Below are 17,254 nucleotides of genomic sequence, written 5' to 3' on the forward strand. Positions count from 1 at the left end.
ACGTAGAATGACAATTTAATTATATCCATTGTTTTTTTATTTGTGTTTGACTTACTTAAGTGATATCTCTTATACTTTACAGTAAAATGCAATAGATGAATTCGCTTATTATATACGATACAAGTTTCAGTAATAATTTTTATTGATTAGGCACGATCGAGTAGTTGTCAAGCGAGGAAATGAGAGAAAGGATAACAGAAGAAATAAAACACATAAATCATTTATAAATAATTTTATCCAAAAGATATATTTGATCATTTTGTGAAAAACATATAAGATATCTACATTTTTTTTCATTTACATTTCAATAATATTTAAGAAAATTTATGAAACCAAATATAACGCGCGATTGATTTTCACGAAACTTCCAAAAGTTATTTTGTCGGATTTGATACGAGAGATTACGAGTGCGATTACCTGCCAAGAAGATATGCCGTAAGAAAGGCGACAAAATCGAATTCCGATATTACATAACAGCGCACCGATATCAAAGTTACTATAATGATACGTTAGATACGTAGCAAATGTGCTTATCCGTGTCACTTATAAATAATCCGCGACACGATTTAAATTTTTATTAGAGAAAATATATATAACGTAAAATTTACTCATTGTCAGTCTGGCAAGCTGTGCTAAAATTAAATTGGAATTCGTTTCGTATTTTCTCGATTTAATTTCAAAATAGATATAAATTTGATAAAGACAGAAGAAATAGATAATAATAAAATAAAACAGTTTGGGTTTGACATGCATATTTTTTCTGAGAGATATTTTTGAATTAATAGAACAACTAAAAAGAAAATATTCGTGACGGATATTTTTACACTATTAAGGGCCGGTTGTTCCAACCTATTGGCAAACATAATTACAACGGAATACCAAATAGCATATAAAAATAAGGTTTTTAAAAACTAATATCCAGATTTTTTAAATTATACTTTGATTTTCTGTAAATAATCGCGAATTAAAGATTTAAATCTATAGGTACTTTACGATACTATCTGACCGTCCAAGTCGCGCTTGAAAGTTCGTTCGTGAAGAGGCATGATAACCAAGCGGAACGGAAGCGTTTTCATACTCCGGCCTCGCGTAAGACGAAATTTAAGTCCCATACGTGCGCAAATAACAATGATCCCTAATTAGACGTTCCGGGGTGTGAGGTGTACGGCTTCGCAGGAACACCCATTCGCAGTAACGGGCCCTCAAAGTTCGCGCGAGAAGCGCTTCCGGCGACACTCGCGGGGGCGCGGGACACGGCGGGGGGAAAAGACTTAGCGGAGCTTTCCCAATGGAGGTCCGTACCCGACACGGTGCCGGCGTCTCTGAAAAGGCTTCTCTACGGCTCGTTAGCGACCGTGGCGAAAGGGCGCGAGAGAGCGGGATGGAGAGAAAGACGGAGGGTTTGTATTCGGGGGAACTATGTAAATTTCGTTCCCGATTCGCGGCGACATTACCTCAGGAATCGCGCGCTATACCGGGTGGAACGCGATGCGCTCGACGGAGATAACTCGACCTAACTTGGTCGCACGGACAATGACAAACGTCAGACGCCGGCGCTGCATATTTCAGGACATCACGGCGGCGGAGTCGTCGCCGTCGGTCGGTCGGTCGGTCGGTCGGTCGGTCGGTGTGTCCTGCTTCGTGTGCCGTTCTACTCCGCAGCGAGGCTGCGCGAGCCGCGTGCGCGACGTTGGAAGTTCATCCTTTACGGAGGAAAACGAGGGTGGACGATCCATCGAGCAGGCGATTCATGCTTGCGTCGTGAAAAACCACAGGATGCATGCATTTTATTTTATCCTCTCCGTGGCGTTAATTTTTAACCATTCTCTTAAATAAAGAAGTGGAGCTAACAATTACTATATAATATAGGGCGAGTGATCTCTGCTATTAGCTCGAAAGAGCACAAGTGATTTCGTAGTACAAGCATACAGCGGACTTTAGACGTAAAATTTTAATGAAACGCGAATATATTTTCTATCATATATTTTATTAAAGACAAAATTAAATATTTTTAATATTTAATTATAAGTATTTTAATTATAAGCAGATATAGATTATGAGTAAAACAGATATTAATAAGCAACAATATAATAATAAAATGGTTTTAATAGATTGGAAATAGATATGTTGATACAAATATAAATCACCTCGTTTTAATCACAAAGAGAGCGGCATGCTACAACATAACGTGGATTTGCAAGTGTCATTTCCAGGATATGTTGGACTATTTTACATGCAGAAACTATATGTATGCAATATCTAGGTACCCGGCAGAAACTGTTAAGATAAATTAAGATACTTAATAACGCTGTTCATGGTATTAAGAGTTTGAACAGAACAGAATACTTAATGTCATGAGGAGAATTAAACTCGGAGACGTTATATTGCAGCAGTTCTAATTAACCCTTAACTCGTCTCACGAGGTCTTAGCCTAGACCATGATATCACACGTAATATTATCCCTCCAGACCAATCAAGAGCTAACAAGAGTAAACGACAAAAAATATTTGCCCCTAAGAATTTAAGTAATAGCTCCTCCTTCACGCGTACAAACTGCGGTATTACCTCGATATTACGGTACAAACTTGATTTTCAACTTGATTTTCACTTGAAATTCATTAGTAAAGTAAAATACTATTTATATTTTTAGGACATTAGTTACTTACGTAATAAATCTATAATTATCAATTTTTGAAAAAATCTAAAAAAATTGTACGAATAATTGAATTAACTTAATGATTAAAAAAATTAGAAGACAATATAAATTAGCTATAAACTACAGATTAATTAGATGTATTTTAAATTAAAAAATAATTTTGTGTAAAATTATTACGTGTTAAACAATTTATTTAGTAGTATTGTAAGATATTTAAAAAGCTACTTTTTATTACAATACTTAAACACAAATATCTAATAATACCTATAATGTTTTGTATTTTTCGAATAAAATTTCAGCGAATTTACAACTCTATCGATGTTCTCGTGTACAATCGCGACATATTTTTACGGTCACTCGGAAGCGGCCAATTTTTGTGCCGCAATTTCACGTTTGTTTCCAAGAATCATAATGGTCTTAAGATCTGCACGGTCGCGATATCGTTACCCCGTAATTGGCGAGCAAATGTACCTACGTACCCTCGTTCCCTGCCTGCGAATCGACCGCGCGAGGCGTACGTGAACTTTGATCTAAGCCACAGCTTAGAAATCTCGCCGCACGCAAATGTTAAAGAGTCTTAGCCGTGTATCGCCGGCGACAGGAAGAGTGGCGGAATCGACGTTAAATCCCGTGCACAATGTTGGACTAACTCGAGAGTTAAGGGGGGATTCTGGTTTAGGAGGCTAAAAAAAAGGAGATTTTTATGAATTTTTTTTATTGACAATAATGCAGTTGAGGTTTCTAAATTTTTTACAATATTTAACTGCTTATTTGAAGAGGTAAACAAAATTTTTATATTGTAAAATAATTGCAAAATGGCGCCGTGGTGTATCTCTAATCAGAGCGCCTCGCCAACAATCTGCGGGAAAGATAGAGAAAAAACTAATTGATCAATCGACTTGATTCAAAGTGCGTTAGCTAAAGAATGAACAACCATTCTATGTGAACCTTAAACATTGGTAAAAATATTAATTTAAATAATTGTTATTGCATAAAAACGGAGGATATTTTTTCTCAAAAATGTCATGTTTTTGTTCAAGTGCTAAAAAATTTTGTATTTTACAGTTTTTTAACCATGTTCCTGGTTCACATAGAATAAAAATATATAAAAATTAATAATTTTTTCCGTTTTTTTATCTCAGATCAAAATTGCGGGCTACATTTTTCCCGCAGATTGGCAACTCGGTTGGCGAGGCGCTCCGATTAGAGATACACCACGGCGCCATTTTGCAATTATTTTACAATATAAAAATTTTTTTTACCTCTTCAAATAAGCAGTTAAATATTGTAAAGGGTTTAGAAACCTCAACTGCATTATTGTCAATAAAAAAATTCATAAAAATCTCCTTTTTTTAGCCTCCTAAACCAGAATCCTCTCTTAACATCTCTCAAGACTGGGAGCTTTCGATATGAGTTAACAGCGATGGGGGACGAGAGAGGTTTCGCGGGATTTGTAGGACGAAGTCATCTCGGGCGATCGATAAGCAACGACTGCGAATAAGACTTAAGAATAGCTAGTCCCATCATTTATTAATCGACGGATGAACTCGGAGTACGTATCCGAAAAGTGTCTTTCCCGTGATCAATTATGTCAATCTGTTTCATTTAAAATGTTACATTATACAATTAAATCAGGGCTTACACAATTTTCAATGTTTCCTATCATGACAATGTAACGCTAAATAGGAATCACTTTTCAACAACCAGATTTCGATTTCTGTTAACATTATATATTAAATAATTGTCATAATTATCGTAATAATTTACCATTGTCATAATTATCGTAATTTGTTATATCTATGTCACAAATTACAAATGGCTAACATACTAACTATCGCCGCTTTATTATTAACTATTGTTCCTATAATAATAATTCTATAGTCCACTATTTCGAATCGTAATGCGCATGTTTTCTACATTGAAATATAATAATTCGATTAATTCAATTGGAGAATAATCGCTCGAAATTTTGCCGCGTCCCATATACCGCGTTTCTGCCTTCTCTTTCGCATTTATTGAACAGAAAATAGTTTTACATTGACTGACCAGATGCGGAATATACCGCCAACATATACAACAATCGCTGTCATCCGAACATTGTGTGTGTAGTTTAACGTAGACGCGCTCTGAATTCCACGCGTCTCACGACGCTCGGCGTCGCGGCGTTTCTCTCTCCGGTCCTCCGCTGTAGCGTCACAATTTTCACGAGATCTCAGATACAAAAGAAGAGCGCGCTTGGTAGACGCCTTTCGTAGACGCGCATGCATCGCGTGTGTACGTCCACCATGTCAGGATCGAATTAATATTTTCCGTACACTATCTGATATTCATGTACAGCGTACACAACGACGATTGTAGTAACCATGCCAAGAATTTTTGGTACTGTATACTTCTATAATACCAAACGACAACTAAATAACAGCCATAAATTTAACGTCTGTAGGAGTACGGAATATTTTTCATAAGTTTGTTTTTACGATAAAGAATAATCATTAAAATTCGATTAACTTCCGTCAATACTAGATCTGTAGAAAAGGATTCTTTTTATCATCTTTCTTGAATTCAGATTAAGAAAATACAAAATTGTGAGTTTTTAAATTTGGGATCTCTAATAACCATTTTTAGCGACCAACTGCCAATGCATCTGTTCTACGCGAATACTAATTTTTCCCGTGAACAGCGTTCAGAGAATTCATGTTGCTCGAGAGATACAAACGCGCTGCATCGCGTTTCGTAGATTCTGATACGACATTCTAAATTGGTCCAAGAATACTGATCGAAAATCCGTTGTCTCAACCCAATGAATAATCCCGCTCTGCGCAGAACCCGCCGGAACTTCATGCCGGTGCGGCACGTACGGCCGGTTTGGAAAACGTTGACCCGCGAATGGTACTTCCGTTGTATTTCGGGACACACTGGCAGGCTTCCACGCTACTCGCGGCCGCTTGGTCATTGGCCTCATTTTGCAAACCGCTCGAGGGGATCGCAATAACCATGCAGCGACTTTGTTTTGATGCGACGAACGCAATTAGCGTGCGCCGCGGCCCGCGGCTGCTATGCGGTTGCGGCGGTATGTCTGGGCCCCATCGACGTTGCCCTACGACATTATCTAGAAATTTCTGCTTGCAGAGATTGTCCCGAAAGTGCCAGCGTCCGGGAGAGCCTCATTACCGGAGGTGGATTGCCCTGGGACTACGAGTACTTGAATAATCACATAACTGGATATTTCGAGTAACTCGAATGCTCTAAGATAACGCAAATGTATAATATGGAATACAGAAGCCGTCGCACGTTTCAGATCTTCTCGCCTTTTAGACGTGTTTTGTGTTGTTCGAAATGAAATTTTTTGATTCGTACGTCAATGACTATAATGCACATATCAAAGAAGTTGGGAAAATAATAATTGGTCGAGTGTGTTCAATTTGTCATATACGATGGACTGTGATGTAAGAATATCAGGTATAATAACGCATGTAATGGGGACGAGATAAATTTGGATCTCTTCCAAATGCGTATGCGTAAATATAATATTCAAGTTTCAAAAAACGGGTATAGGATAAAATGAGAGGCATGATCATTATTTAATAATAAAATCAAGAAAGGCTTAATAATTGACGACGATATGATTGAAAAGTTAAACCGAAACGAAGAAATGTAACTGTTAATTTCATTAATGGAAGCTCCCTACGTCGTCCCATTTTCCAAAGTTCTCAATTATCCCAATTAACCATACTAGATAAATTGCGAAACTTCGTAATTCACTTAATTGCATACTGGTCTTACTCTACATTGTTATTAGAAAATACGCTGCAGCGCGTGACTATATTGGATATTAGCATTTGGGCCATTTGGGTCATAGTTTTGATTGAAGAGCCCGCCATTAATTGAACAAACGAACACCTTCGTCCTGCTACACCTGGTAGTTTTATTTCATATGACTGATGATACGGCGCATACGGGGAGCACGTTTTACAATACGACAATCGCACACAATCGTGCTTTTGGAGCCGATAGAATACCGATAGTTTCGCAGTACACCGTACTTTATCGCGAATATATTGTGGATCAAAACGCGATCCAACTACCTAAATTTCGTTTCGAGTGCTTTCATGACCGCGATGTTCATTTCCGATATTTCCGATAGTGCGTTAAATATTTATAGATCGGGTTAATGCAGGCCATATAGTTATATCAGCATCGTATTTCCTATTATTTAATAACTTTAATAAATTCGAAATCAACTCTTCTTTATACAGTGAAAATTTTACCAGCAATTGCTTCTATTTTTCTAAGTTTAATAACATTAAACATTTCGGCTGCTAAGCCTGTTATAAATCTACCAATTAATTGATTGAAATTAATCAAAGAATAATGTTTCCTATATTATTAATATTAAAGTTTAATTCTTGATTTTGAAAGAATCTTATTCATCTTCATTTGGACCCTAATATCCATGGTCGAGAGGGATACGCGATAGTTTTGATTAGAAATAAGTGCACATTTTGGTATAATAAATTTCACTTTAATTCGTTCGTTCTCGCGACGAAAGACGTCTTTATTTCGCCGGACGTCACGACGACCGCGGTCATGTCGCTGCAGTTCGATATTATTGACGTTTTTACCGAGATATTCGGACCCGTATTGATAAACCCGTTTTACAGAGCGACTTGCGCGCGAGATGAAAAACAACGATCGGTGATTCGTTGGGACGAAAGCAATTAACCGTGCCCTCTGCCGAGTCCCGATCCCGTGCAGTCATCAAGCGGCGGATCATCGCGAACATCGCGTCGCTGTATCCCCCCAGCACGCTGTCGCTTTCGTTCGGACGGTCGGGCCTCGTATCGACGTGAAAAGCGCGAGAGAGAAAGACACGAAGATTCGTTGCGACGCCACGAAAGCAATTAAACAGCGCGCCCGAAAATATAGTTACTGCGGTCGCGATACTATACCTCGAGACTATTGACCGTATACCCCTCCCTCCGCTCCGGCAGTACCGTCGGGGATTCAGAGATGAATCCTATTTCGCGGGGCATCCAAAAGCGAGGAAATTATACGAATCACTCCAATTTCGGGATTAACTCGAAAGCACCGACTGCACATTTGCGCTGTCGTTAAAGCAAACATCTCGTATTACGCGTATTGCGAGATAACGCTCGTACGAAGCGTATCAAAAACGTCCGGAATGTTTTTACCTTGTCTGATAAAGCGTACTCTCATTGGAAAAAAAAGTATCACTATAACTATCGTGAACGCGGAGGCCGATGAAAGGCCGATGAAGGGGACCTTAATGGACGGTATCTTTCAATATGATCTGCACTGTTTGTATAGTAAGCTTCTTTCATATTACGACAGGTATTCTAGGCATGCCGTTGATGTGTCGCGATGTGCCAAATAATTTTGAAAATAGTTGCGATACTTCTCCCGGATGTGGCAGACATGCTCTGCAGATGTGCTCTGCTTCTATTTCTATCGCGAACCCTCTTCGAAGACTTGCTTCGAAGACTTCGCGTTATTTTTTTGCCATATTGTGAATATTTATAGCAAGATATTGGCCGTAAGCTGTAACATGAAATCTCTAATGACGTTCATCCATATTTATATTTAAAGCCCTTTAAAGCTATCTTGCGATAAAATTTAGGACAGAATTTTATTTATAATTCTTATATTACTGTATATTCTAATTTATGTGCGCGTATATATGGATATTTATTTTATATTCCGATACGTACATTTCATTCCTTCAAATGCTTTTCCATGACACGTATAAAGTAATAAATATAAATCTGCCTCGAATCCCCTTGCGAATTATAGGTCGTTTAAAATGGCGGTTGGAATAACGCGTTCTTATTTCATCGTAACATATCGCTCGCTATTTTAACAGTTACGTTCGCTGAGTAATGCAAGCTCGGTTGGAAATGAAGGGGGCGCCTTTAATTATACATATAAATCCCGAATGTCCGTCGGGCGGGTTGATTAATGTTATAATACATATCTCTGAATAGCTCCTTTGTGAATTACCGGCGAAATCTGTACAAGAAGCGTGTTAAGCGTGTTATTTATCCGATAACTCGCGAGTTGAGTAATTCTATACAATCGCCATTTAATTCATAAAGCGTTTTACAACGTGCTCGTTAAGTGTCGTGTCACGCGTTGCCCACGCGCATCACGTCTTATATCGCTGCATCCAAGCGATACAATGTTACCAGAACTACGGCAGAAACTGCTTTCGCAAACGTTTTATCTCAATAGCTAGTGTTCATTATTCATCGAGAAATCTCATCTCTATAAATCCAAATAAGAGCATATCTTTTCGACAGTATATACTGGAAGATAAACTAAGAAAAATGGCGAGAGATTGATGGCGATCTAAAATTATTCGATATCAGACGTTGACGAATTGACTCTTGAGGAAGCTGATAAAAATTGGATTGTTCATTTAACTTCGAGTGTACTTGGATAAATATTTCAAGACGCAGTTGTTAAGATATTAAATATTAAAACTTAAAATTATACGACGAATGATAGTTCATAAAAATTTTATTGAAGAATAATTCTCAAAAGAAAGAAACAAGATATATTATATGGTTCTAAGAGAATTCGCACAACGATATCGATCGGAATTTTCTCTCTCTATTAAGCCATTGAAAACCCAATTAGCTATTTAAAGCAAACGAATCTTTTGCTCAGATTGCATGGTTGGAAGTTACGAGTTTTACTACGTATTAAAATAGTTGCGTAAGAATGGCCCGATAAAAAGAGAGCAATATTCTGCCAGGTCAGAAAATTGTCCCGAGTTCAAAGGGTCAAATCCTTCTCGGAGGCGGCCTCAGCCGAATTATTATCGATCCGTACGGCTCGTCGAATTCACGAGGTCGCGCGCGGCCCTCCACGGAGCGTGACAGAGTGATCGTTCGTCGCGGGTTCACGTGGCTTCTATTGATTTACTACGAGCCCGCCGGTTTCGCGAAAGACCACACCGCCGCCGCCGCACCGCCTGTCGTCTCCTCCGCTGCCCGTGCCGCGCGTCGCCTCCGCGACTGCCCGCCGTGAAAAGTTCTCCCGGCCGATCGATCCGGTGTCAGTTGTTGGAATCTGCTCGTAACCTGCTGTCTGAAGTATACGGTCACGCTACTCCGCAACAATGTGTCACGGAGGTTCGTTGACACGGCCGGCGTGTCGCGAACGGGGGGCACGGCGCGATCCGCGAGAGTTTCGAAAAGCGAGAAAGAGTTTTGCTTTAGGATGAATTTATTATTAGAGATATCGCGTACACTATCGAAACTAGTGGAACTCGCTAAAATGCTCCGAACGTTATGCAACGAATGATAATAGTACGATTCTGAGAGTTAGAGCTAACACAAGAGATATCGAATTACAAACAAAAAGTTTTACCGCGTATTTATCTGTTCGCTCAAAAACAAGATGTCATTTAGGCTTATATGTATCTGTTCGTATAAGTTTGTTGCGAATGTGAGAATACAACATAGCACTCTTCTTGTCTTCGATCCTTTGAATTGACACGGTCATTTAGGAAATCTGATAAATCTCATTCAAAATCATTAGTGATCATGATATTTTAATATCTAAGTAATAAGCGTGCGATGAAAATGACAGTTTCATTTAGCAAAGCACTCAAGTCATCTACCTAACGATATTTTCCAAGTGGTCATTCAATAGCATGCTCGCAAGAAATCGATTGCGCGATATTGCTTCAAGAGTAAAAAAAAAAGTGACAAGTGAGAAGTCATAGGTTCTTTTTGAAGTTCTCGTTGAGTTAGTCAAAAAAAGATGAAAGAGACGTCGAACAGCCACCATGGTTGATGGCACGGAATACGTATCGTCTCTCCTTTCCGCATGAAAAAGCGAAATTAAAAATAATTGAAATACTGGAATATCAATATTCCAAAGCCACGTAAGAGTTGTACACACTGTGCAGCCTGTCGACAACGCGTACACGATAAGCTTTCGCGTTGGACAATGCCAGTCGATAAAATTGAACACTTTTGGATTCAAATGGCAACTATATACGCAATGGGTTTCTCTTATCAACGTTTGAACGTCTTCCTGAAATCGCTATCGACATAATCGACGACGTGCCCGACCCGCAATACGTTACGTCATTCTACGATCGTTTTCAATCTTAATATGATCAATTACTGACTATATAAGAGCGAACAATTTTGCTACAAAAGAGAGATTTGATTTATCCAGAATAGAAAAAGAAAAATTATCCCTGATTACACGAAATATGTAACGGAAAGCGAAGTAAAAGGCAGCACATCGATCGCTTGCCTAAAGGTTTAATTAAAATACGTTTAAGTCTTAAGAAGTGAATAATTGCTCATATTAAGATTAAGAAAATTTGCTCCAAGAGTACCGTCACGAAATAAAGTAGTATTTCTTTACAAGCATGTCAACGACCACCTCAATTGCGATTATAAGAATATTTATCATGCTAGAACATAACGCGCGTAAGCTTTATATTAAAGTTACTTTTAATATTTTATATATTTCGCTTTAACAACGGCTCTTATTTGCCTCAAGTTATGAACTTGATTGTATATCTTGGGAGCAGTTTTTTGTTATAATGCGTAGGATTCGATAAATCAGTCGGTGTTTTAATTCTCTTACTGCTGATCGGCAGCGAACTTGACACATATATTCTGTTCAATTATCCAAAAGTGCATTTGGTATACGCCGCGTGTCTCCAGTATATCTCGATTAACGTTACCTCAAATGCCATCCCATCCCAATCCCCTTCGACAATCAAATTAAACGCGTACCCGATATCGATACGGCATAACGGTATGACGTATCGTTTAGCAGAGCATGCAGCACAGCAACGCCACGCGTATTTTCAAAAGGAAACGAGTATGTGCAGTGTGTGTATGTGGGTGTGTGTGTATATACTGCGGAAAGATCACGTAAGTCCACCTGCCGTCAGAGGTACGCAGGATCAAGGACAAGTCGAGCGACGAGGATACGGACAGTCAGACAGACGAAGGGATGGACGGAGGCGGAGGCGGCGGTGGTGGCGGTGGCGGAGATGGCGGATGAAGGGCTGGAGCATGGAGCATGACAGGGGAAAATGATAGAGAGGGAGAGCATCACAAGGGCGAGAGGACACACGAGGGTGAAAGAGAGCAGGTCGCAGGCCGCAGGGCGCGTACGCGGGCTACATCCGTGTACCTCCTTACTTGGGCAAAATCAATAACCTGTTTGGGGGGTGTAGGAGAGAACCTAAGGAGAGTGGCCGTAGCGCGGCACCGCCACGCCGCGCGATCCGCCAGCGTATATAATCCAGGTGGTATAGCGCGATTTTGGATACATACGCTATCCGTCCAGCCAGGATGCTATAGCGTTCCCCGTGTGCGCCAAGTGAACTCTCGGGGCTCCTCCCGACTCCAGGACTCCGGCGGTGCTCCGGTGGTTGCGCAGGAGTGCGAGGACACACACCTTCCCCCCGCACACTCCCCCCCGCCCCCTCGGTGTATATATATATATGCCACCCCCTTCCCCCCCCCCCGGCCGCTGCTGCCGCCGCCGTCGAGTTCCTCCGCACCTGCGACACTCCCCGGTGTACGTGCGATACCTCCACCCCGGAAACCACCAACCCCCGGCAGGAAAACAACTCGCTCTAGCCGGGGCGGGCGCGAGTGCAGAGGCCAGGTAACAATATCCGGATGTCGTCGGCGGAGTAACCGCGAAATTCGAGCGGCGTGTCAGCGCGCGTACGCGAGACCGCGCGTCTCGCTCGTCGGATTACACCAGTCCACCGCTCACTGAAACTGCACCTCGTCGGAGCAACCTGGTCGACGAGGATCGCCGGGACGCCCCACGGCTACGAGAGGTCCTCCTTCCCTCCGCGCGCACTTCCGCCGCTCCGGACACTTTCACCCGCAAGTCCCCCACGGGAGTCGCGCGGCGCTCTCCTTCCGGAGCATCCACCGGCACGGCCCGAATAACGATCGACGGCGGGTGCACGAGATTAACACGATTGCTCTCTCTCCGGGGTTAAAAAAAATAACTGACTCCGCACTCTCTCCTGCGACGCGGGGGCCACTCTTCGCGGATATAACGTCGCGCCGACCCCTTTCGCGCTGGGTGGCGCCCTCGGGAGAGACCAGGGTACTCCGGTGTATACGCGCGCGGTATACGTCTCGCTTTTATACCGTAGTGTTACACCGCGCCACGCTTCTTCTCTTCCTCTCCGGGCACTTCTGCTCCTCCGCTCCCTCACGCGCAACTCCGAAGCGAGGCGCAACTCGGGAGAGAGACGCGGCGCGCGCGCTTCGAGCTGTCGCGGCTGTGGGGCGCGGACCACTACCTCGACGAGCCTCCCGGATCGTTGGATAAAACTTGGTGGGGCCGTTCCGGTCGACGTGCGAACTCCCCACCTCTTCGTCGTCGGCTCCCCCCCACCAGCGGATGATAGACCGACGGTCCCTCCACCGCACACCCCCTTCGTCCCCCGTACGCGCGCTCCCTCGTCCTCTCGCACCCCTCGCCACAGACGACTCCACTATCACAGCCAACGCCGTCGCCGCCGCCGCCGCCGCCGCCGCCGCTGCCATGAGGAACGTCGGGCAGCGTCGTCACCCCTCGAAGGGGGTTGCAGGGTGCGCGCGCGCGAGCGCGCGTTCACCCTCGCGCACGAGCCACCACGCTCTACGGTCGTCTACGTCGCCTGCGTGCCGTTAAAGTTGCCCTCGCCGCGCGTCACCCCAACGCTGCAACGCTAACATCCACGATCGAGAATGAAGATAACGCGACGAGAGTAGCGAGGTCGAGAGTGATCAGAGGGGGGTCGACGCAGCGGGGTTGCCTCTCGGATCCGATGGCCTGCGGATTCTTGGCAAGCGAAGCGCCGCTAGATAGAAGCCCGGGGGAGACTTCTCATAACGTATTACACACGCGGAAAGCCAGGAAACCAAGGGGGTGGCCGGGGGGAGGGGGGGAAATCGCGAATCCGATTGTTTCAATCGGGTTTCGTGCGACGGTTTCCTTTTGTTGTCACGCTGTCCCGTCGCCAGCGTTCGAGAAGAGCGAATGATAAAAATTGTATTTGGTCAAGGCAATATTTCTTCGTGTCTCCTTGTTAGGTTAGTTTAAGTCACTATTAGAACTTATAATAGCGGATGGTCTTTGTAAAAATTAAAAGCTGTTTTCGAACACTCGTAACTCGTTATCGCGAAATTAAACGTTTAGAGCTTACAGATAATGGATTTGATGTTCATTTGATTACGGAAAAATCTTCGTAAGAAAACACATGAAGCATATAGCAATCTTCTCGTTGATACGTGAGTCGGTAGACAAAGAGGAAGACGAGTAACGATCGCGGAAAAGGTCGGTGAAGGAAAGCCGCTTCATCGAGACCATGTCGTTTAACGACTTTTTGAAGTTAATTAACGTTGCATATTCATCTTTTCCTTTTTTTTCCGTTTCCCTTCTTCTTTTTTTTTTATTCTTTGTAACTACCAGACGGAGTGAGCTGCCTCATTTGCATACCTTCTCGGAAGCGTTGGAGCATCTGTTTGCGATAAGGAATCGAAGCGGTAGACCGTAGCTGGCTCGTTAATGAACCGGAAGATACACTAAACGCGAAAGAGAGACGCGGGTGAATAACTCCACCTGGTGCGCCGCGTCGCGCCGCGCCGCACCGCCGACGAAAGTTTTCGGTCTCTTCCACTTTACGATACCGCAAATACGATATCACGGTGCGCGGGAATGCGGTCTTACTTCGTACAACATCGGGACATACCTAAAATTCATCGCGGCGTACTCCGAACGCCCGGCATCCTAAATGTCGTAATGTCCCGTCCGCTGGACGTCCTACGAGATGAACACCGAATCCTGCGCGGTATGCACGGATTGCGTATCCATTTTTATAGCTTTCGATTTCGCGGGAAATATTATGCTACGACTCGCCCTCCTTCACTCGGTTCCCATAAGACCCGGGGGTGCCAAGTACGTCAGTTTTAGGAATATGATGAAAGAATAAATTTTATGACGTGTATAAATTCATGCTCAGTTTGATATTGTTACTTTTATAGCAACAATACGTTAAAATATTATTTCGCACAATACTATTTTGACGGGCGCGAACACTTGGCACTCTTTTTTTACCTCTTTTTACAAAGGTGTTTTTGTGGTGATAAAGATCATACTTCGCTCTGATTTTCACATATAAAAATTAGAGAATATTTTTTTTAATTGAAATAAATAAACGCTTGGATAAGGGTTTATTAGAAGAAATAATGTTTCTTAAACGCGTGCGTTACTTTCATTTGTCAATACTTAAAATAAGAATGTTCAATCGAGATGCATCAGAGGTTTGTTAATAGATCCTTTAAAATTGAAGTTATTTCTTCGGTGTTTATTTAAGGAAGGACTGTTAACGGTAATATACGACTGGGATAACAAAGTCAGGAAAATAGGGTTGATAGGTAGAAACAGCCGCATGCTAGAGACACGTATTTAGGGTGACACGAATAACAGAAGGGTGAGAATTATTGATCTAGAATAATATGAAGCAAAATAGCGACAATCCTGCTTTCATTATTAAATAATGGAAATAATTTTCCAGTAAAATGGGAGTTTAATTATATCGATATGATTATAATTCTCTCAACTTTGAGTATTCTAATAATTCTAATAACTAAACAGATTTTAAAATAAAAAATTTTGCTAATATATAATTTACGTAAAGTAAATCGGAAACCAAAATTTCTTTGAAATTTAAGTTTTTTAATTAATTTTTAATATAACTTTGTAATTATCAGAAACCTTCTTATGTCTAATTATTCGACAATAATAGTGAGTTAATAAGAAACTGAAATGTAATTAACAGCACATACTTAATTACATCGTTTCCAGAAATCAATTTGAATTCTTTTCAGTTAATTTCAATTCAGGTCACTCGTGTATTATTCGTGATATTTTTCTTACCTGTACCTATATACTCATTACGTCTTTTCGTAAAAGATTTAGGGAGCAGATAAAATTATAAAATAAAGATTGCCATATTTTTAGATGTCCAGAAAGTGCATCAGAAATGTCAACGATAAATTAATCACTTTAAATTGATTTCTAGAAACTAATTAATTACGTATCGCTAACGGAGTAGACTAGATTATTATTAACCTGTTATCTCGTAACTATCGTTGCCTCGTTAATAATTTCTCTAGTTGACTCTAGGTCTGCGCTATAAAATAAAACACCATATGATCGTAATACGATATTATAAATGTGACAGTACCTGACACGCTTTTCCACAAGCGTGTTTTCCTCAACGTATTCTTACTTTCCTTTACTTGAGTTTTGCCTGCTTCGTCCGAAGCTATTATTCAAGCCCTTGTTATTATCGACAGCCGACGTACGCGTATGTTGCGTATTACGTACGACCGGATGCAAGTAGCGCAGCACGCGCCGTGCTCACTCGTGCACGGTTACCGCCGGTCATCCCCTTTCCCCCGGTTGTTGTCTTTCCCGTTCTCGACGTTCCCGCTCCGTAACGTCGTAACCCTCGTCGCAGGGTGCCTGCCGAAACACAAAACGTCACGATTCACGGCAGTCCGACGAATCCTGATAAATGACGCAATGACGGTATCGACGAGGGCCTGGAAGATTAATGGTCCTCATTGTCGCGCACCGTTATGACGATTCAACACAAATCCAATACGGGACAAAATATAATTATATATGATTGCGACGATTTAGTTAAATTTCATGAATTTTTACGTAGCAATTTTCAAAACTATAAATTTAATTTCGATTTAATTGGATAAAAAATAATGTAATAATTGCACTAACAACGTCGTCACAATTATTACTTTGTAAACTGATGCGATTAAGGATTTATGATTGTGATGATCATCGTCCCAAGATCAAAGGCCTAGGATTTTTCAGGTGTTTTGCCCGCACGCATGACTTATGTTCCGCTACTATCACCACGAGTGCATTCAATTCAAACGGAATTATTCATGTATCTATGCATTTATGCCACACGAATAAACCGTCTTTACAGTTTCATCGGTTATACATATGTGGCACTATAACCAACGAGAGATATACAGCGTGTACATATTAACGATATTTATTAGTGAAAACCAGTGAATTACGGCTCGCTGTTGAAGCGAAATACGGTCGTATCCGATGGGAGTGCATGTAACGTCCGCGGTATAATTTCTCTCGAAGTTGCCGCGTATTATTTAACGTAGGGTAACGCCCTTAACGAGAATTTACGGCTTTTATAAAATATCTCGACTCGCGTGCGGGAGGATCCAATACGGAGCTCTGAATTTTTCCGGTGAGGTGAGATCGTCGCAGAAACGTATAAATCTACGTGCGCGCTTCTCTTTACGATCTTTCCGCGGACACGTCTCGACGTTCCCGCAGATACAAATTTATTGCCGATCTTGAATTCTGCGTTAACAGTTTGAAATACATATATGTATAATAGCGCGCTGAATTTTTTGTCCCGCGGAGACAATATATTTCCAAAATATTTCGTACATTGAGCTACGTAATTATATACAAAAAATATCCTTGTATAAAAATTTAAGAAGTAATTTAAGAAAGAGAAATTATATATATATT

The 17,254-nt window shown here is 41.5% G+C and overlaps 1 protein-coding gene across 3 annotated transcripts in view; it reads right to left on the bottom strand.

Annotated features, from left to right (window-relative positions):
- The window catches only part of LOC139776236 (neural-cadherin-like), a 199,609-nt gene extending 187,486 nt beyond the window's left edge, over positions 1-12,123 (bottom strand). For all 3 annotated transcript variants that reach the window (XM_071712779.1, XM_071712780.1, XM_071712778.1), the window contains exon 1: positions 11,989-12,123. The gene's annotated coding sequence lies outside the window, so the exon portion shown is untranslated. The remainder of the gene's footprint in view (positions 1-11,988) is intronic.
- Between the last annotated feature and the right edge of the window lie 5,131 nt (positions 12,124-17,254).

The sequence above is a fragment of the Temnothorax nylanderi genome, unplaced genomic scaffold, assembly GCF_030848795.1.
Source record: "Temnothorax nylanderi isolate EJ_2023f unplaced genomic scaffold, tnyl_v1.0 TNYL_tig0115_pilon, whole genome shotgun sequence".
Classification (NCBI taxonomy): Eukaryota; Metazoa; Arthropoda; class Insecta; order Hymenoptera; family Formicidae; genus Temnothorax; species Temnothorax nylanderi.